The sequence below is a fragment of the Mobula birostris genome, chromosome 13 (assembly GCF_030028105.1).
Source record: "Mobula birostris isolate sMobBir1 chromosome 13, sMobBir1.hap1, whole genome shotgun sequence".
In the NCBI taxonomy this organism is placed as follows: domain Eukaryota; kingdom Metazoa; phylum Chordata; class Chondrichthyes; order Myliobatiformes; family Myliobatidae; genus Mobula; species Mobula birostris.
Window position 1 is genome coordinate 34731978 of NC_092382.1, and position 23151 is coordinate 34755128.

General features: G+C 42.7%; 2 protein-coding genes across 9 annotated transcripts in view; one reads left to right on the plus strand and one right to left on the minus strand.

Annotated features, from left to right (window-relative positions):
- The window catches only part of LOC140206716 (uncharacterized), a 46595-nt gene extending 24843 nt beyond the window's left edge, over nucleotides 1-21752 (minus strand). For 2 of the 8 annotated variants that reach the window (XM_072274893.1, XM_072274890.1), the window contains exons 1-2: nucleotides 21618-21752; nucleotides 11948-12018 (exon numbers count right to left, since the gene is read on the minus strand). The gene's annotated coding sequence lies outside the window, so the exon portion shown is untranslated. The other 6 variants (XM_072274896.1, XM_072274895.1, XM_072274892.1 and 3 more) reach the window with 5 other exon arrangements.
- LOC140206711 (uncharacterized) overlaps nucleotides 1-23151 on the plus strand; it is a 63117-nt gene that overhangs the window by 33785 nt on the left and 6181 nt on the right. The window lies entirely within an intron of this gene.

The following is a 23151-nucleotide window of genomic DNA, read 5'->3' on the forward strand; positions in this document are numbered from 1 at the left end:
CCCACCACTCTCTGGGTAAAAAACTTACCCCTGACATCCCCTCGGTATCTATTTCCAAACACCTTAAAACTATGCCCCCTCGTGTTAGCCATTTCAGCCCTGGGAAAAAAAACCTCTGGCTATCCACACCATCAATGCCCCTCATCATCTTATACACCTAAAAAAGGAAATTACACATTATTTTGAGGATTTGTTTGAAGTCTACAAAATTATGAGGGTATAGATAGGGTAAATGCAAGCAGCTTTTTCCACTGAGTTTGGGTGGGATGACAACCAGAAGTCATGCGTAAGTGGGGAAGGGGAAAATTTAACGGGAACATTTGGCAAAGCTCTTTACTGAAATTGTCGTGAGAGTGTGGAATGAGATGACAGCACAAGAGTTGAATATGAGCTCGGTTTCACCATTTAGAAGAAGTTTGGATGGGATCCTGGATGGTAGGTGAATGGAGGGCAATGGTCCAGGTGCAGGTGGTTGCATTAGACAGCTTAAATGTTTTTCGGCATTGACTAGATGGGCCAAATAGGCTGGTTCCGTACTGAACTACTCCATGTTTCTATGACAGAGAAGCTGGTCAAACTTGTTTGGAAGGGATACGGTCGGAGTGACAAAGGAGCAGCAGTGGCTGGAGTTTCTGGGAGCAATTCTGGAGCTGAGTGATAGATACATCCCAAAGAAGTGGAAGCATTGGAAAGGCAGGAGGACACAACCGTGGCTGAAATGAGAAGCCAACATCAACATAAAAGCCAAAGAGAGGGGAAACAAAAGAGCAAAACCTATTGGGAAGTTTTTAGAAGCTAACAGAAGATGACTAAAAAAAAAGTCATATGAGCTCAGGGCATGGAATTATGATATTGTAGTCATTAATGAGTCTGGGTCCCCAAAAGTCTGAGGCATTGGGAAAGAAATGTCCCAGGCCTCATTATCTCTTGAAAACCAAGGTCCCCTGCACCAGTCACCTTTCAACTTTTATTTTGGCAGGCACAAACAAACTCTACACCCTCAAAATTTCCCTGGTGAAGGCCTCCCACTTACCAAGTGCTTCTTTGCAGAAAACAGCCTGTCCAAAACAATCTGATACCATCAAAATTGACCTTTCTCCGATTTAGAATCTCACCCCATGGACCAGACTTCTCTTTTTCCTTATTTACTTTGAATTTCATGACATTATTATCGCTAATTTCTGTCACCAGCCCTGGATCATTCCCTAATAGCTTATTGCACACTTCTACGTCAGGAATTCTACGTATTGATTAAGGGCACACTTGACAAACTCTACCCCATCTGGTCCTTTTACAGAATGGGAGGCTCAGTCAATATATGGAAAGTTAAAATCACTTTCTGAATTAATCTTTGTTTCTTGGCATGGTCTGCGATCTCTCTACAAACTTGTTCCTCTACATCCCTCAGATTGTTGGGTGCAATCAAGTTCCAATAATGGCTACAATATCATAATTCCCTGTCCTGAGCTCATCTAGCTTTCCTACGATGCTTCTTGCATTGTGATATACACAGCTCAGCACATTCATCGCACCATGCTCAAACGTTTGATTGCTGACTCTATCTGAGGTCTGAACAACATCTGACTGGTGTCAAGAAAACAACGTCTCCCTCATTGTCACAAAAACAAAGGAGCTGATTGTGGACGACAGGAGGAATGGAGACAGGCTAACCCCTATTGACATCACTGGATCTGGGGTTGAGAGTATGAACAGCTTTAAGTTCCTCGGCATAAACATCAACAAGGATATCACATGGTCTGTACATACCAGTTGAGTTGTGAAAGAAACACAACAGCACCTCTTTCACCTCAGACAGTTGAAGTTTGGGATGGTGCCCCAAATCCTAAGGACTTTCTACAGGAACACAATTGACAGCATCCTGACTGGCTGCATCACTGCCTTTTATGGGAACTGTACTTCTCTTAATCGCAGGACCTGGCAGAGAGTGGTGCAGATAGCCCAGCGCATTTGTTGAACTTCCCACTATTCAGGGCATTTTTAGAGACAGGTGTGTTAAAAGGGCCCGAAGGTTATTGGGGACCCAATTCACCACAACCACGAACTGTTCCTGCTGCTACCATCCAGGAAACGGTACCACAGCAAAAAGACCAACAGGCTCTGGGACATCATCTTCTACCAGGCCATCAGACTGATTAATCCATGCTGATACAATTGCATTTCTATGTTATATTGACTGTCCTATGTACAAACAATTTATTATAAATTACAAACCCCATTTCCAGAAAAGTTGGGATATTTTCCAAAATGCAATAAAAACAAAAATCTGTGATATGTTAATTCATGTGAACCTTTATTTAACTGACAAAAGTACAAAGAAAAGATTTTCAATAGTTTTACTGATCAACTTAATTGTATTTTGTAAATATACACAAATTTAGAATTTGATGGCTGCAACACACTCAACAAAAGTTGGGACAGAGTTAAAATAAGATTGAAAAGTGCACAGAAAAGTCATGCTACTGTGACAATTATAGCCACCTGGGCTCAGGAGTACTTCGGAAAACCATTGTCACTCAACACAGTCCGTCGCTGCATCCAGAAATGCAACTTGAAACTGTATTACACAAGGAGGAAGCCATACATCAACTCTATGCAGAAACGCCGGCGAGTTCTCTGGGCCCGAGCTCATCTCAGATGGAACGAAAGACTGTGTAACAGTCTGCTGTGATCAGATGAGTCCACATTTCAGCTAGTTTTCAGAAAAAAACGGGCTTCGAGTTCTCCGTGCCAAAGGTGAAAATGACCATTGGGATTGTTATCAACAAAAGGTGCAAAAGCCAGCATCTGTGATGGTATGGGGGTGCATCAGTGCCCACGGCATGGGTGAGTTGCATGTATGTGAAGGTACCATTGACTCTGAGGCGTATATTAGGATTTTAGAGAGACATATGTTGCCATCAAGGCGACGTCTCTTCCCGGGACATCCATGCTTATTTCAGCAGGACAATGCCAGACCACATTCTGCATGGGCTACAACAGCGTGGCTTTGTAGACACAGAGTGCGTGTGCTTGACTGGCCTGCTGCCAGTCCAGATCTATCTCCTATTGAAAATGTATGGCACATGATGAAGAGGATAATCAGACAACGGAGACCACGGACTGTTGAGCAGCTGAAGTCTTATATCAAGCAAGAATGGACAAAATTTCCAATTGCAAATCTACTACAATTAGTATCCTCATTTCTAAAATGATTAAAAAGTGTTATTAAAAGGAAAGGTGATGTAACACAATGGTAAACATGCCTCTGTCCCAACTTTTGTTGAGTGTGTTGCAGCCATCAAATTCTAAATTTGTGTATGTTTACAAAATACAATTAAGTTGGTCAGTAAAACTATTGAAAATCTTTTCTTTATACTTTTGTCAGTTAAATAAAGGCTCACATGAATTAACATATCACAGATTTTTGATTCTATTGTATTTTGGAAAATATTCCAACTTTTCTGGAAATGGGGTTTGTAGTATAAATTACATAATGCACATTTAGACGGAGATGTAACATAAAGATTTCTACTCCTTGTGCATGTGAAGGATGTATGTAATAAAGTCAATTCAATTCACCCTCTCCACTATCTGTTCTGCCATTCCCACTTCAACTTATTTTAACCACATCACCCTTCCCCCCACACTAGCACTAGCAATCCTTACCACTAGGATATTATTCCCCTTTTGTTCTGTTCCCCTAACGAACAAATCCCCTCTCATCCCTTTGACTTTCCTCTGCCAGGTAATCCCCCCAACGGTTTCCTAAGTGGTCCACCTGCTGTTGTGCGGGATAGCAACAAGAGTGCTCTGTGATGGCTATTTAAACTCTTTCCCCTTCCTGACTCTCACCCAGTTTCCAGTGACCTGCACCTTAGGTGTAACTCACCTCTCTTCATGTCATATCTATCACCCCCTCCAACTCCTGGATGATCCGGAATTCATCCATTTCAAGTTCCAACTCCTTAAAGTGCAGGGTTACAAGCTGCAGCTGGATGCACATCTTGTAGGTGAGGGCATCAGGGACACTGGAGTCTCCCCACCTTCCCACCAATGTCCCCTCTAATTTGTAATGACCAGTGTGCACATAAATCTTGTACTGTGCATTTTTATACCCAGCGATAACATGTGCACAGTGAATTTTATATAGAGAGGTATTAATTTTAACAGCTGTCGATAAGAACTTTGATCTTCTCTGGGATCGATCGAGTTCATCTGCGCGCTCACACAACCTATGTAGCAGGCCTGTAACGGGTAATGAAGGATTTTCTCCCCAGAGCTTTTGCACATTTTCCATATGTAGTTTGCTTGCTAAATTGCGCTTCTATAAGTCAGATTTCCAAATATCACTCCACTTCTTCCCACTTGTAAATTATCCAGCAACTTCTGCATTGCCACAATACACACAGATAACACCAGTTTCTATATTGTACATAAATATTTCCCCTGAATCCTCCTGAGAAATTGAGGATATATAAAAAAGTCATTTTGAACCTATGTAACCTCTGACTGAAAGAATAATTGGGACTGAATAGGAATGTTTGAACTGAAGTAAACTCTGTCTTCAGCGGTTAGCTAAGACAGGCTCATTACCAGTTCTCTGCAGCTTGCAGAGAGACACACTGAGAGCTGATAACATTATACATTATACCCTCATTAGTTCATAACATTATATATTGTACCCTTGTTTGAGTACAGAGAGGACTACTCGTTGATAAGGACAGGAATGAACATCTGCCTGTAATTAAGTCAGGGCCTTGCAAAGGGAATAACTGATTTTCATTTTTAAAATCTTTTTTATTAATTATTATTAAAGATCAACAAAATTATTATTAAAGATCGAGGGTCAAAAGTTCGACTTCTGATTTTCTCCAAACTAAGACATAGCATCACCTGAGAGAACCATTGTATCAAAGTAGGAGCAGAAGCATCTTTCCATTTCAACAAAATAGCCCTTCTGGCCAATCACGTCACAAATGCAATTACATGTTGGTCTGATAGAGAAATACCATGAATACATTGAGGGATTATACCAAACAAAACTGTCAATTTATGAGGTTATAAATTAATTTTTAAAACTTTAGAAATTGTCGAGAAAATAGATTTCCAAAAATGTTTCAATACAGAACACGACCAAAACATGTGTGTCAATATAGCTGTCTCAGTTTTACATCTATCACACTGACTATCAACATTCGGAAACATTTTTGACAGTCTCTCCTTTGTCAAATAGTAATGATGTACAATTTTAAATTGAATTAAAGAGTGACTGGTACAAATCAAAGAAGAGTTAACCAACTTCAAAATCCACAATCAATCCTCTGTTATCAAGGTCATGTTAAGCTCTGTCTTCCAATCTTGCTTAATCTAAAGTGAAGGGTAATTATGCTGTTGTAACAATAAATTATAAATTTTCCCAATAAAACCTTTCACAAAAGGGCTCATTTTTGAAATAAAATATAACAGGACAGAATCCTGTATATATGGAAAATTACTTAAATATTCTTGTAAAAGAGACAGACCTAAAGATATTGCAGGAAATGTGAATACAAGCGAGAGTATTTAGTTGCTAAACTCTCAAAAGACATCAATCGGCCATCTTGGAACAGATGAATGAAGCAATAAACTCCTTTATTCCTCCAAAGAAGAAAGGTAGGATCTCTTAATGAAGGTTTAAATAAATAATTTCAATAAACTAAAAAGTTTAAATTTTTTGAGATCAAAAAAAATTACGAAACTGGAACCAAATTCATAATGACTGCTTAATCACAGGATATAAATTTAATTCAGCAATTTTGGCCAGTTGTACAGGTATAGAAGGTCCTAATAATGAGGTTAAATGAAACTGTTTCACAGCTTTCAATTCCAAATCAACCCAAGGTGATCGTTCATTTTTATAAGTCCAATTTAACGAAAAACACATATAATGTATATTAACAGCCCAATAATACATTCTTAAATTAGGCAGAGCAAGACCTCCATCCTCTTTTAATTTTTGTAAATGATATATATCAATTCTTAGTCTTTTATTTTTCCTGTCATGGTCCGGACCGTGAAATTTGCATTCCGGTTAATGGTCCGGTCCATCAACCCTTGCTCCAGGTTTTCCTGTCTACCCTGTTTCTGTTCCTGTTGAGCACTAATTGAGGCAGCTATTTCTCATTGGGGCTGGCTACATTAATACCTCCAGAGACCAGGGTATGGCTGCTAGATATTCTTGTCCTTACTCCTTGTACCCTTTCCCCTGCCTTCTGTTTCCACGCCTGAAGCCCTGCCTTGTCTTTCCAGTAACTCTCGCATCGCCTTGCCTGTAGTCTTGGAGCCACCCTGCACCTAGCTTCCTCCCTGTCCCTTGCCTCTGCTGGGTAAGTCAGGCCGTCTTGCCATTACCCTGCGGTTGGCTCTGTCCCTTCCTGTCCCTAGCCTCCGTCGGGTAAGCCAGGCCGTATTGCCATTACCCTACGGTTGGTTCTGTCCCTTCCTATCCCTTGCCTCTGTTGGGCAAGCCAGGCCGTATTGCCGTTACCCTACGGTTAGTTCTGTCCCTTCCTGTCCCTTTTCTCTGGCGGGTGGTGATCCGCGCCCTGCTCAGGAGGAGCTTCAAGACCCCAAGCCTCGAGCCACGCCACAAGCCAAGCTTCAAGACCCCAAGCCTCAAGTCTCCAGCCAAGCCTGCCTCCAGCCTCGCCTCAAGTCTCCAGCCTCCAGCCTCGCCTTAAGTCTCCAGTCTCCAGCCTCACCTCAAGACTCCAGCCTCCAGCCTCGCCTCGTCTCCAGCCTCCAGCCTCGCCTCAAGTCTCCAACCTCCAGCCTCGCCTCAAGACTCCAGCCTCCAGCCTCGCCTCGTCTCCAGCCTCGCCTCAAGTCTCCAGCCTCGTCTCCAGCCTCCAGCCTCGTCTCATCTCCAGCCTCCAGCCTCGCCTCGTCTCCAGCCTCCAGCCTCGCCTCAAGTCTCCAGCCTCGTCTCCAGCCTCCAGCCTCGCCTCAAGTCTCCAGCCTCGCCTCAAGTCTCCAGCCTCCAGCCTCGCCTCAAGACTCCAGCCTCACCTCAAGTCTCCAGCCTCCAGCCTCGCCTCAAGTCTCCAGCCTCGCCTCGTCTCCAGCCTCCAGCCTCGCCTTAAGTCTCCAGCCTACAGCCTCGCCTCAAGACTCCAGCCTTGCCTCGTCTCCAGCCTCCAGCCTCGCCTCAATTCTCCAGCCTCCAGCCTCGCCTCAAGACTCCAGCCTCCAGCCTCGCCTCGTCTCCAGCCTCCAGCCTCGCCTCAAGTCTCCAGCCTCGTCTCCAGCCTCCAGCCTCGTCTCATCTCCAGCCTCCAGCCTCGCCTCAAGTCTCCAGCCTCCAGCCTCGCCTCAAGACTCCAGCCTCACCTCAAGTCTCCAGCCTCCAGCCTCGCCTCGTCTCCAGCTTCCAGCCTCGCCTCAAGTCTCCAGCCTCCAGTCTCGCCTCAAGACTCCAGCCTCCAGCCTCGCCTCGTCTCCAGCTTCCAGCCTCGCCTCAAGTCTCCAGCCTCCAGTCTCGCCTCAAGACTCCAGCCTCCAGCCTCGCCTCGTCTCCAGCCTCCAGCCTCGCCTCAAGTCCCCAGCCTCCAGCCTCGCCTCGTCTCCAGCCTCCAGCCTCGCCTCAAGTCTCCAGCCTCCAGCCTCGCCTCAAGACTCCAGCCTCACCTCAAGACTCCAGCCTCGCCTCGTCTCCAGCCTCCAGCCTCGCCTCAAGTCTCCAGCCTCCAGCCTCGCCTCGACTCCAGCCTCCAGCCTCACCTCGTCTCCAGCCTCCAGCCTCGCCTCAAGTCTCCAGCCTCCAGCCTCGTCTTATCTCCAGCCTCCAGCCTCGCCTCAAGTCTCCAGCCTTGCCTCAAGTCTCCAGCCTCCAGCCTCGCCTCAAGACTCCAGCCTCACCTCAAGTCTCCAGCCTCCAGCCTCGCCTCGTCTCCAGCCTCGCCTCGTCTCCAGCCTCCAGCCTCGCCTCAAGACTCCAGCCTCCAGCCTCGCCTCGTCTCCAGCCTCCAGCCTCGCCTCAAGTCCCCAGCTTCCAGCCTCGCCTCGTCTCCAGCCTCCAGCCTCGCCTCAAGTCTCCAGCCTCCAGCCTCGCCTCAAGTCTCCAGCCTCACCTCAAGTCTCCAGCCTCCAGCCTCGCCTCGTCTCCAGCCTCGCCTTGTCTCCAGCCTCCAGCCTCGCCTCAAGACTCCAGCCTCCAGCCTCGCCTCGTCTCCAGCCTCCAGCCTCGCCTCAAGTCCCCAGCCTCCAGCCTCGCCTCAAGTCTCCAGCCTCCAGCCTCGCCTCAAGTCTCCAGCCTCGCCTCGTCTCCAGCCTCGCCTCGTCTCCAGCCTCCAGCCTCGCCTCAAGACTCCAGCCTCACCTCGTCTCCAGCCTCCAGCCTCGCCTCGTCTCCAGCCTCGCCTCGTCTCCAGCCTCCAGCCTCGCCTCAAGACTCCAGCCTCCAGCCTCGCCTCGTCTCCAGCCTCCAGCCTCGCCTCAAGTCCCCAGCCTCCAGCCTCGCCTCAAGTCTCCAGCCTCCAGCCTCGCCTCAAGTCTCCAGCCTCCAGCCTCGCCTCAAGTCTCCAGCCTCCAGCCTTGCCTCACCTCAAGCCTGAAGACTCCAGCCTCGTCCTGCCTGCCAGCCAAGTCACGTCCTTGCCTACTTGTGGGGTCCGAGCCAGAGGCAAGACCCAGATTCTGGATCCTTCTCCAGTCTCTGGCTCGGAGTCCAAGCCCGGGCTCCTAGCTCTCTTGTCCAGTCCTGTTCTGGGTTCCTGGTTTTTGTGTCAATGTCCTAGCCCTCGCCCTGTATCCTAGTCCTGTCCCTAGTACTTCAGTGTCTGTGTCTTCCACTTGGGTCCGTTCCCAGCCACCACCTTATGACAATTCCAAACAAAAGATGAGATAATAGGGTTAACCTGATCAAAAAGCTTCTTAGTTAAACAAAGGGATATTTTGAAATACATATAAATATTTTCGTAAAATCATCATTTTAACTGCATGAATTCGGCCGGCTAACAGTGTAAGTGGATTCCATCTACAAACTTTAAAAGGAATGTCATCATATATAGAAGCAGAATCATTTAGAGGAACTAATTCACTTTTATGAAGGTTTAATTTATATCTCGAAAACTTTCCAAATTCGTTTAATAGTTTCAATAAACTAGGAATGTATTCTTCAGGATTCGACATATAAACTAAGAGATTGTCAGCATAAAGGGAGATCTTATGAATAGTCCTATTTATGAAAATCCCATGGATATCTTTAGCTTCACAAAGTGCAATAGCCAAGGGTTCCAGCACCAAATTAAATAACAGGGGACTTAGTGGACATCCTTGCCTCGTACCCTGCGAAAGCCGAGAAAAAGGAGATCTGCAATTATTGGTAATAAGTGTAGCAATAAAGCTTTCAGATATCATTCTAATCCACTTATTAAAATTAATACCAAAGCTGTATTTCTCCAAAACGTTAAATAAGTTTTCCATTCAACTCTGTCAAATGCCTTTTCAGCATCGAGAGAGACAATGCATTTGGGGAGTCTTAGAAAAGGATGAATATATAACATTTAACAGTCTCCGAGTGTTAGAGAAGGAATAACGGCCCTTTACAAAACCTGTTTGGTCCTAAGAGATCATTTTAGCTGGTATATTCTCCAGCCTATCAGCCATTATTTTTGAAATAACTGTAGCATCCTTATTTAATAATGAAATAGGTCTATATGAAGCACAGTGTGTTGGGTCTTTATCTTTCTTAAGAATTAAAGAAATAGAAGCTTCATAAAATGTGGGAGGTAACTCTCCTATCAAAAGAGAATCTTTAAGCATTTCCAACAAATATGGAGAAAGCAATTTTTCATTCTTTTATATAATATCCTACAGAATAACCATCCAGTCCAGGAGCTTTACCAGATTGCATTGGAAAAAAAAGCTTTCTGAATTTCATTTTCAGTGATAGGAGCATCAAGAGTTTGTTGATCATCAACAGAAATTTGAGAAAAATTGATCTTTTGTAAATAGGCATTCATTTTAGAAGGATCAACTGAAAACTGAGATTTATAAACGTCAATGTAAAAGTCTTGAAAATTTGTATTAATGTCTTCATAATTACATGATAAACTACCATCTCTCTTCTGAATTTTTAAAGTGGGTCTTTCGGCTGTAGCTGCTTTTATCTGAGATGCTAACAGCTGATTATTAGCATCTCATTATGACTATTATTAGCAATGATGCCTACCTTTCCGATTTCACACTCCACTGACGTCACCGACAACATTTTTGGTTTAAATCCTTATCAGAAGGGATTAATAACAACTATTTATGACATAATTATGAAAATACAGCCAGGTAGATCTGATAAATTTAAAAATGAATGGGAAAGGGAACTTCAACTTCACTTACCTATATATCTTCCTCTATATGGGCTAACTATATTATGATACAATTTAAGGCAGTGCATAGGGCCCACATATCTAAACTTAATCTAGCTCGTTTTTACTCCCATATAAATCCTATTTGTGACAGATGTCACTTTGAGGTGGCTTCTTTGACTCGTATGTTATGGTCCTGCCCTCTCTTGGAAAAATTCTGGAAAGCTATTTTTGATATTATTTCAAAAGTTTTGCATTTTTATTTACAACCCCATCCTATTACAGCAATTTTTTGTTGGCCAATGATGGAACATAGACCTTTATCCTCTTCAGCCTGTCAGATGGTTGCCTTTGTTACATTAATGGCCAGAAGGTCCGTTTTATTGAATTGGAAAGAGACCAACCCCCCGACTACATTTCAATGGTTTTCCCAAACTATATCATGTTTCAATTTAGAAAAAATCAGAAGTGTAATTTTTGATCCTTCGGTTAAATTTGAAGAGACTTGTAAGCTATTTATTCAACATTTTCATATGATGTAGTTTGACCTTTTCCGAATCCTTTTTACTAACTTAGAATATGTGAATAGAGGAGCTGAGCTGACGACATTAATGAATGTATTCGATCTAATCTAATATATTGGTTTTGTTCTGTTTGCTTTTCTGGGGGGTTTAGCAATTAGTTCTATTTTTTAGCTCTCTTTTGATTTTTGGGGTTCTTCTTTGCAACATCCCTTTCTTTTTATTTATTTTTTTCTTCATGATTAACTATATCGAGAGTTTGGAAGTCTATTACACATGTACTATTTGTAGTACTTTGTATATGTTTATTAACAATAAGGTAATTCCAATCTCTTCATATCACTGTTGTTATTATGTTTATGAACTTGGTAGTCATAGTCATATTTTATTGATCCCGGAGGAAATTGCTTTTCGTTACAGTTGCACCATAAATAATAAATAGTAATAAAACCATAAATAGTTAAATAGTAATATGTAAATTATGCCAGGAAATAAGTCCAGGACCAGCCTACTGGCTCAGGGTGTCTGACCCTCCAAGGGAGGAGTTGTAAAGTTTGATGGCCACAGGCAGGAATGACTTCCTATGACGCTCTGTGCTGCATCTCGGTGGAATGAGTCTCTGGCTGAATGTACTCCTGTGCCCACCCAGTACATTATGTAGTGGATGGGAGACATTGTCCAAGATGGCATGCAACTTGGACAGAACTTGAAAATTTCTGTCCAAGTTGCATTCTGTCCAATAGAAAGATTTAAAAAGAAAGCCTATTATTTTTATCTCCAAACACATAAAATTGACTTTTCAATTTAAGAAAATTTCTGTCATTAGAATAAGTTGATCATAAATTATATTGTGATGGTAGTTCAACCCTTTGTTTGAATAAATCACTGTTAGGAGAGATTGCATAATTATTCCGCAAGTCTTTAATTTATTTTGAAATCTTATCTAACTCTGTTTTCGTCCGTTTCTTAAGCTTAGCTAAATAGGAGATATCTGACCGCGCAAAACACTGTATGCTTTAAATATATCCCATATAATCAATTTTGACACATCTCCCATATTATTAAAAAGAAAAAAAAAATTACCTGAGTCTCAATAAATTTGACGAAGTCCAAACTTTGTAATCAATTTTCTGGAAAACGCCAAGGCAAATATGCTATAACGACATAATTCAATTCAAAAGCTAAGTTTAAAGGCGCATTATCCGAGAAAATGATAGCATCATATTCACATTTCTGGACTTTGGACAGAAATCGGAGATCAGTTATAAAATAATCGAATCTCAATTTTTTTTTATATGAACATGTGAAAAAAAAGAATAATCTCTATCATTTGGATGCAATGTCTCCAAACCTCAACCAGGCAATAATCAATTAAAAAGGAGTTAATAAGTGATGCAGAACAACTCGGAAGCCACTGATTGGTTGAACTCTTGTCAATCAAAGGACTTAAACAACAGTTGAAATCACCAAACATTAACAACCTATATTCATTTAAATCCGGCAATAAAGTAAATACATTTTTAAAAACAAGGAGGATCATCTACATTATGTCCACACAGATTAACCAGGACAATTTTTCTATTACAAATTGTTCCTTTAACAATTAAAAATCTACCATTAATATCTGACACAATGTCTTCTTGGATAAACAAAATATTAGATTTAATAAAATTAGATACTCCCTTTGTTTTATTTTGCCAAGTAGCGTGAAATTGAAGGCCCTTCCACATTTTAAAAAAACCTATTTTGATCGCCCGTTTTGATATGTGTTTGTTGAACAAAAATTATATTGGGTTGGAATTGATTAATGATTTTAAAAGTCTTCTTTCACTTAATAGGATGATTCCAAACACATACGTTCCAACTTATAATGATTATCTGTTTAGCTACCACGAAATAAAGAAATTATTTAACACATAATTACACGCATACCAGCGCAGGCTAATCAAAACTGGCGGTGATAAGTATAACCATATACAAAACACGCACGCTCCGGAACTCCGTAATGGGAAAAAAATACAATAAAGAAAACTAAAATTAATCCTACAATTAATCTTATAACTCAATACTAACCCCAGTCCTCCCATCACACTGAAAAGCCCGAAATTCGGACAAAAAGAGCCAAAATGCGTCCCCATAGAAGTAAAAAAAGAGACACACTTTGCGAGCTGCCCATTTTAATGGTGATTTTAAAAGCTTTCCTTAATTCCTCCCCCCAGTTACAGAAAAAAACACACAGCCCTAAAATAGGAAAGCCCTGCAGAGGGAAAAAAATGTTTATACTTAATCCTTAAAAATAAGCTGGGGAATGCAGAAACAATCTCCAAAAATGCCAAAACCATAAAGTTAAACAAAAAGAAGAATGTCTTTGTAATCTCTAAGGAAGAAAAATCAGCACCATTTTCCATTTAACTTACACACCCAATGAAAATCTGTTTTTAGAAGAGAAAACTAACTATCTATCTTCTAAGCACTCCCAACTATGTATATATAAGAAAAAGTCCTTATGAACTATGAACACTGTAACTTAGTTAATGGAAAAAAGAGGATAGGCACAAATAATCAAACTGGTTAATAATCTGTTTGCTGTGTTAATTCGCTCAGTAAACCAAACAGATTTCGGAAATGTCATTCATCAGTCACATCAAAAAGTTCACATCTTCTTTAAATGGTCCATCGATCAAAGGACATCTGAAGTAAATCAGAAATCTTGAAAGCTTCTTTTCTTTCTGAAATAACAATAATTCACCAGACCTAAAACCATTCAAACCTCGGCTGCAACCAAACTACAGTTAACATAGTCCAATGCCGCTTTGGAGTCCAGAAAAATAGGAGGAGTTGAATCTTTGGGAACTAATTTTAATCGGGCTGGATAGCGAAGTGATGGGAATAATCACAGGAATGATCATCTGTCTGTAATTTAGTCAGGGCCTTGCAAAGGGAATAACTGATAAGGCTGGGACAGTGCATCCATCTGTAATTAAAACCTTGATTTAGCGAACTCTCTTATCTAAGTAATTAAGTTTTGCACCAACAGACTTGGTGGGCGTACCAGTTCAAATAACATCTTCCAATAGTAATGTCTGGGGTTAGTGTATATATATATATATATATACACATATAGCTGTAACCTGACTAAGGCAGTCCACTTGTCAGATGGTGGCAGTTCTTACCTGCCTTCCCTTTGACAACTGGATCTCAAACCCCTGCAGGAGAATGCACATAAGTATTTCCGTCTTTATCACATCTTTGATAACTGACTCCAGCGGTTTCCCCACCACCGACGTTAGGCTAACCGGTCTATAATTCCCCGGTTTCTCTCTCCCTCCTTTTTTAAAAAGTGGGGTTACATTAGCCACCCTCCAATCCTCAGGAACTAGTCCAGAATCTAACGAGTTTTGAAAAATTATCACTAATGCATCCACTATTTCTTGGGCTACTTCCCTAAGCACTCTGGGATGCAGACCATCTGGCCCTGGGGATTTATCTGCCTTCAATCCCTTCAATTTACCTAACACCACTTCCCTACTAACATGTATTTCGCTCAGTTCCTCCATCTCACTGGACCCTCTGTCCCCTACTATTTCTGGAAGATTATTTATGTCCTCCTTAGTGAAGACAGAACCAAAGTAATTATCCAATTGGTCTGCCATGTCCTTGCTCCCCATAATCAATTCACCTGTTTCTGTCTGTAGGGGACCTACATTTGTCTTTACCAGTCTTTTCCTTTTTACAGATCTATAAAAGCTTTTACAGTCAGTTTTTATGTTCCCTGCCAGTTTTCTCTCATAATCTTTTTTCCCCTTCCTAATTAAGCCCTTTGTCCTCCTCTGCTGAACTCTGAATTTCTCCCAGTCCTCAGGTGAGCCACTTTTTCCGGCTAATTTGTATGCTTCTTCTTTGGAATTGATACTATCCCTAATTTCTCTTGTCAGCCATGGGTGCACTACCTTCTTTGATTTATTCTTTTGCCAAACTGGGATGAACAATTCTTGTGGTTCATCCATGCAACCTTTAAATGCTTGCCATTGCATATCCACCGTCAATCCTTTAAGTGTCATTTGCCAGTCTATCTTAGCTAATTCACGTCTCATACCTTCAAAGTTACCCCTCTTTAAGTTCAGAACCTTTGTTTCTGAATTAACTATGTCACTCTCCATCTTAATGAAGAATTCCACCATATTATGGTCACTCTTACCGAAGGGGCCTCTCATGACAAGATTGCTAATTAACCCTTCCTCATTGCTCAAAACCCAATCCAGAATAGCCTGCTCTCTAGTTGGTTCCTCGACATGTTGGTTCAAAAAACCATCCCGCATACATTCCAAGAAATCCTCTTCCTCAGCACCTTTACCAATTTGGTTCACCCAATCTACATGTAGATTGAAGTCACCCATTATAACTGCTGTTCCTTTATTGCACACATTTCTAATTTCCTGTTTAATACCATGTCTGACCTCACTACTACTGTTAGGTGGCCTGTACACAACTCCCACCAGCGTCTTCTGCCCCTTAGTGTTACGCAGCTCTACCCATATTGATTCCACATCTTCCCGGCTTATGTCCTTCCTTTCTATTGTGTTAATCTCCTCTCTAACCAGCAACGCCACCCCACCTCCTTTTCTTTCATGTCTATCCCTCCTGAATATTGAATATCCCTGAATGTTGAGCTCCCATCCTTGGTCACCCTGGAGCCATGTCTCTGTGATCCCAACTATATCATAATCATTAATAACAATCTGCACTTTCAATTCATCCACCTTGTTACGAATGCTCCTTGCATTGACACACAAAGCCTTCAGGCGCTCTTTTACAACTCTCTTAGCCCTTATACAATTATGTTGAAAAGTGGCCCTTTTTAATGCTTGCCCTGGATTTGTCGGCCTGCCACTTTTACTTTTCTCCTTAGTACGTTTTGCTTCTACCCTCACTTTACACCCCTCTGTCTCTCTGCACTGGTTCCCAGCCCCCTGTTGTGAACTAACCTCCTCTCGCCTAGCCTCTTTAATTTGATTCCCACCCCCCAACCATTCTAGTTTAAAGTCACCTCAGTAACCCTCGCTAATCTCCCTGCCAGGATATTGGTCCCCCTAGGATTCAAGTGTAACCCGTCCTTTTTGTACAGGTCACGCCTGCGCCAAAAGAGGTCCCAATGATCCAAAAACTTGAATCCCTGCCCCCTGCTCCAATCCCTCAGCCACGCATTAGTTACGGTTTTGAGAAAAAGCCATCTGTAGGAGTTGCTATGGAAACAAGTCAAAAAAGAGGTCATAGAAATCAGATAAGTGGATTGTTTGGATGAGTGGATCTTCCACAATATACACATGGTTTTTATAAGTCTGGTGATCATGCTAAGTTTAGTAAACAATGAGGGGGAGGTTGACACCTCTCCAAGATGATGATGTGTGATAGACTTTTCTACCTTCCATATTCCAGCAGGACTTGGAGGGTAGTGAAGGTGATGAGAGTAAGGTGTATGGGAAAGGTTTGTCCTTATTGAGGGAGGAATTTATAGAGGAACAGAAGCGAGATTCTGAAATGATGGCTTTAAAGGAGACAGCTCTCACAGAAGAGGAGGTTCAGAGAGAGTCAGCAGGATATTATCTTAAAGATGGGGTGTTGATAAGGAAGTGGAGATCAGCCACTGTGCCTGCAAGTGAGGATTGGGCTGTTGTGCATCAGGTAGTGCTTCCGAAAGTTTACAGGGCTGAAATTTTAAACATGGCTCACAGTATGCCTTTAGGTGGACATCATGGAGTGAGAAAGACAGTGAATAGTCATACTTTAAAAATGCCGGGGGAAACAGGATTATGAAGGAACTTTACTGGCCTAATTTAAGAAAGGATGTTGTGAATTTTTGCAGGACTTGCCATACCTGTCAGGTTGAGGGAAATCTAATCAGGTTATTCAAGTAGCAGCACTTAGACCAATACCTGCCTTTGGTGAGCCTTTTTCCAGGCTCATAGTGGATTGTGTAGGCCCATTTCCAAAGACTGCAGCTGGTCATCAATATGTGTTAACAATTATATGTGCTGTGTCTAGGTTCCCTGAAGCCGTTCCTCTTGGAAACATCAAGGCCAAGACTGTGGTAAAAGCACTCAGTAAGTTTTTCACACTGGTAGGTCTCCCCAAAGAAATTCAATTTGACCAGGGTAGTAACTTTACTTCGAGAACATTCCAGGGGATAGTCGTAGAATTGGGAGCTAGGTACATTGGGTCATCTGCATATCACACAGAGTCCGAGGGAGCCTTGGAATGGTTCAACTCCACTCTTAAGGCCATGATTAAAACATATTGTGTGGAAAATGGAAAAAAAAAAAACAGCATGAGGGGGTTCCCCTACTCTTATTTGTTGGAGATTCGATTCAAAAATCATTGGAGTGTAGTCTATTTGAACCTGTGTGCGGTCACAGGCCAAAATGACCTTTGACCCTACTCGGAGAACTATGGTCTGATTTGGAAATATGGGTCAATATGCGGGAGAGACTTAACAAGGTCTGTGACCTTGCAAAGGAAAGTTTGCAGAATGTTCAAATTAAAATAAAACACTTGTTTGATAAGGTAGCACCTGTGGGTACTGTTATGAAAACAAATGGAGTTGTGATGGCTGGGGAAGAGGTGCAGAATCATTTTAACCTACTGAGCACACACCCCTCAGCATCAGCGGCTCCACAGTGGAGAGAGTGGAAAACATCAAGTTCCTTGGGGTGCAGATCTCGGACAATCTCACCTGGTCCAGGAACACCACTGGGATTGTGAAACAGGCCCAGCAGAGATTGCACTTTCTGAGGAAGCTTAAACAAGCATCACTCTCCACTAAGATCTTAACTACATTCTACAGAGGCGTGGTTGAGAGTGTGCTGACCTTTTGCATCACAACCTGGTACTCCAGCTGCAAAAAAAGCCTTGCAGAGGGTGGTTAGGGGAGCAGAGAAGGTTATTGGGGTTTCCCTACCTTCTGTCCAAGGCCTCTTTCAGAGTCGATGCCTCCAGAAGACACGGTACATCATCAAAGACCCCTCACACCCTCTCCATGAACTGTTTGTTCTTCTGCCATCGGGCAAACGTTACAGGAGCATCAAAACTAAAACCACAACAGCACTCTCCCACAGGCAGTCAGACTGCTAAATAGCTGCTCCACCTGACTCTGCTTTGGACACTTTTAACTTGCACTGGACACTTATAATTGATTTTAACTGACATGTGGCTGTTGTGTTTTACTATTTATTGTTATGTTTATTATTTAGTGTTGCATTTGCTATGTTATGATTACACTGCCCCTGAGAAACGCTGTCTCATTCTGCCCTGCAGAGCTGATGCATGGTTAGAATGACAATAAAGTTTTTTGAATCTTGAATCTAGTATCAACAAGATTTAAGAATTCCATTGTTTTGAAAAATATTACTGATAAGGTCCATCAGTTGGAAGCTACACTGCAAAAACAATTGCAAGAATTAATTAGCAAGCATTAAGATTTATTTCCTGACATTCTAAGACAGTGTATCTCTGCAGGACATGACGTCATTGTAAATTCAGCCCAGCCGATCAAAGAGCATCCTTATGGAATGAATTTAGAGAAAAGTAAAATGGTTGAACAAGAAACTGGAAACAAGAAGGAACAAGGAAAGAGAGTGGATGACTATACTGATAGAGTGGGAAAGGCTAAATACCTTACAAAAATTGACCTGTTAAAAGGATACTGGGGTGTTTCTTTAACAGAGAGGGCTAAAGAAATATCAGCATTTTTGGCATCATCTGGAATATATGAGTATAATGTTTTATTCTTCGGGATGAAAAATGCTCCAGGGACATTTCAAAGAATGATCCATTCTATGATTAGAGGTTTAGAAAACACGGGGGCTTATATTGATGATTTAGTGGTCTGGAATGACATGTAAGAAGAGCATATTGCAGGTCCAGAAAAACTGTTTGAAAGACTTTCCAAGGCCAATCTTACTGTGATCCTGGATAAGAGTGAATCTGGCTATGCCACAGTTACATATCTGGGCTCTGTAGAAGGCCAGGGCAAACTGGCTCCTGTACAGGCCAAGGTTCAAGCTATTGCTGAGGTTCCTGTTCCAACCGGCAAGAAAGCTTTGAGGAGATTTTTAGGAATGGTTGGGTATTATCGTAAGTTTTGTAAGACCTTTGCTGACATCGCTCTCCCCCTAACAAAACTCCTAGCGAAGAGTGAAAGATTTGTATGGAGTGACCTTTGCCAGAAGGCATTTGAACAACTAAAAACCATCCTGTGTTATCACCATGTGCTCAAAGCATCTGATTTTTCCAAACCATTTTCTATAGCAACAGACGCGAGTGACGAAGCTGCTGGGGCAGTACTGTTACAGAAGGGTGTGGATGACATTGAACACCCAGTAGCTTATTTCTCCAAGAAATTTAATGGGCACCAGAAAATTTATTCCACTGTTGAAAAGGAATTACTAGCACTTATTCTGGCTTTACAATATTTTGAAGTCTATATTTGTCCTGCCCAGAGACAACTTGTGGTTTACATGGATCACAATCCATTGGTGTTTCTAACTAAGATGAAGGATAAAAATAGATGGTTCTTAAATTGGAGTCTGATATTGCAAGAATATGATCTGAAAATCAAACACGTGAAAGGTACTGACAATATTATAGCTGATTATTTATCCAGATGTTAAGTTAGAAATTGTACACGTTTTTGCTCTGTTATCTGAAAATTATACATGTATTGTTTTAAACTCTGTAATTTCCATTTAAACTAAAAGTTTTGCCTGTGTCAATTTTTTTTTGAAGAAGGGGGTGTGACAGGGGTCGTGAATTACCCCTATGAACTGTGCTTTTGAAAAGAGAGAGAGGTGTATTCAACACCAGACACCTTGTTAAAAGAGAGAGAAAGAAGGAGAGAGAGACGAAGACTGCTTTGAGATGATGTTATGGTTTTTCAGCAGTATGTTTACACTTTTGCAGGGACACTCTCAGCTTCTGTATTCTTACAGAGAGAAGGGAGGAGCTACTTGATAGGCAGTTGGTATTCAGTGCGGTGAGATAAATAGAAGGTCAGATGATAGACCTACAGACACAATGGTTTTGGACACTGAATGAGCTTTGTTGTGCCCATAGAAAAGGTGGGTTTTGGAGAATCGATCAGCGGCTCTTGAAGTGTGAAAAGGGTGTGACCGGTGGGGAGCTATTTGTGTGTCCAACCCTCGCGTGGGTTGATAATTCCACCACAGAAGAACGGCCCCCTTTGTTGTGGTCACAGTCAGTGACTTCAAAAGGATTTCAGAGGACAACGGGAAGATCGACAGCATCAGCTCACCTGAAGACTCAAATCTCTCCCTCTCTCTCTCTCTCCATCACTACTCAACTCAATACCACAAACTGAACTGAACTTTACTCATCATCGTAAGACTATCTATTTACCCTTAGACTTGAAGAAGCTTGATTTCCATATTCATTGCTAACCTGTTTGATATATCTGCATTTATATTACTGTATTGCATAGTTACTAATAAATAGTATTAGTTAATAGCAATACAGGACTCCAAACTGTTTTCAATTTCTGCTGGTTCTTTAACCCGTCACGGGGTACGTGACAATACATAAAGCCGATCATTCCTGAGATTATTCTTGTAAACCTTGATAGCAACAAATGTACAGGACACATTTCCAGGAATAACAGACAAGTTGGTACCAGGGAAAAGTTGTGCTTTCTTTCATGTTCTACTATCACAGAACGAGCCATTTGCATTTCCAGGTTAAAACAGGTTCATTTCAGGAAATATAAACCACACCAGGGTGAGTGACATTAAAAAAACTGGAATTACCAGAAACACTCAGCAGGTAAGGAACAGCTGTGGGGAGAGGAACAAACGTAACGATTCAGGTTAATAACGTTTTATCAGAATGGCCTCACACATTTTCAGTTTTTAGTGCCGATCTCCTGCATCTTGTTTTATTTCCACTGCCTGATAGACAGGTGACAGTGAGGGGGAATTTCCAAACACAGTTTGAACACTGGTCTATTTTATTTCTACTGATGCAAACACAGAGCAGCCACTACCTGTGAGGATGGAATGGGAACGCATCCTCTCCTCAGGTTACAAGCAACACACATAAAAGTTGCTGGTGAACGCAGCAGGCCAGGCAGCATCTCTAGGAAGAGGTACAGTCGACGTTTCGGGCCGAGACCCTTGTCCTAACTGTACCTCTTTCTAGAGATGCTGCCTGACCTGCTGTGTTCACCAGCAACTTTTATGTGTGTTGCTTGAAATTCCAGCATCCGCAGATTTCCTCGAGTCTCTCCTCAGATCAGCAGTCATTGTTTCCAAAGGAACTCCAGAAACAAAGATCTGATCCCAGAACTCAGCGCCTCATAAACCCGGGCAGCTCGACCCCGGGTCCATTTTACTTGGATCAAAAACTGTGATGCACCAGGACCCAGCCTCACAGAGTCAACAGCTGAATCTGCCACTCACACACCAGCCCCACGGCTGGCACACCACGTGATCCTACGTCACAAAGCGGAGGGCGGGGCAGATTGGCGGTAAACAGCCTCACGTGACCGGCTGACGGGACTCCTATTTCAATTCTGTGGAAATAGACAGCCTGGGATCCTGGTTTGGATCGTTCAATGCAGATTCAGTGAAGTCGACACATTTCTGACGAGCCCAGATAACTGGGTACTGAATGAGTAACTGGCCCTCAGTTCGGGGATCACGGCCCACATCAGATCTCCCCGCTCGGGATCGGTCTCAATACTCACCGATGGGAAAGTGAAAACTTCGGCCCGTGGACAGTGATCCCGACCTTTCCCGATCCCGCTGCCGCAGATGAATCGGCTTCAGCACTGAGCGGAAAGGAAAACACCACCCATCTGGATGCAGTGAGCATGCGCGGCGTCAGTGTTACATCATCCAGAGGGCGGGGCCTCGGAAACATACGCGCAGATGCTGCCCATCCGCGGTCAAATTGGAGGGGCAAATGAGATCACGTGACTGGTGGGGTTTCCCACCGCAGGCAGAGACTCCAGTTGCCCGCCACTCTGCCTTTGTAAGAGGGTTGTACTTCGGTATTAGATACACGGAATACCAGTTGCTATAGAGTATGTTGTTTATGGGAGCCGCTTTCTGTGTTAAAATAGCCGCTGAGTTTTCTATACACACAAAAAAAACTGAGGTATGGACATGGAAGCGGTGCTTGCGGAAACTTTTAATGGTGCCCTGGTTACCCATAAAGCCGGGAGTTGGAAATTTAGCCGTCGCTGAAGCACCGATCACATTCGCAGCCGTCAGGATTGCGCATTTTCCCGAATATCACTCATGCGCGCAATACACAAAGGCCTCGGGAGGATCGGCAAGAGGTAAGAGAGAATCTCCGGGCGGGATTTTAAGACTGACTTCGGGACAATTGTTGTGAGATGCGGATACCGTGACCCGCAATCCCGGGACAGTCCTGCTCTCGTCCCTCTCTCTCAGCCCCACGATCTGCACACGGGCCCCAGGGAGCTTCCGGCTGATGAGGGAATGGGAACCGATGGATCTCTCAGACAGAGCTGAGCTCCAGCTATCGAAATGCAAGGATTGGGAACTCGGGGAAAGGGAACATAATCTTTTACATCAGCAGGTGAGAAAATCACCTTTGTTCTACTTCCAATCACAAACAAGAGAAAATCTGCAGATGCTGGAAATGCAAGCAACACACACAAATTGTTGGAGGAACTCAGCATTAGTACTCTTTTCCAGAGATGCTGCCTGCCCTGCTGAGTTCCTCCAGCATTTTGTGTGTTTTGCTTGTTCTACCTCCTCTTGTTCTGGACTTTTCCACCCGTGAGAACATGTTTTGACCCACTCTGTCTGGGTACATAATGATATCAAACACCTTTGCACTGGGCAACAAGTAGCTTTCACATCACAAATGTGCCAGACTCCAATGGGACAGACTACTGCCTTCCCTTCATATTCATTGCCATTGCCATCAATGAGTTTACCACTGTCAGTCACCTGGGGGAGGGTTCAGGGGAAATATTTATGTACAAAACAGAAACTGGTGTTACCTGTGTGTATTGTGGTGACGCAAAAGTTGCTGGAGAATTTGCAAGTGGGAAGAAGTGGAGCGATATTTGAAAAAATGACTTTTTATAGCATCAGTTAGCAAGCAAATCACGTATGGACGGTGTTCAAATGCTCTGTTGAGAAAATTCTTCATTACCCGCTACAGACCTGCTACGTAGGTTGTGTGAGAGTGCAGATGAAATCAATCAAACCCAGAGCAGATAAAAATGATTATTGACCATGATT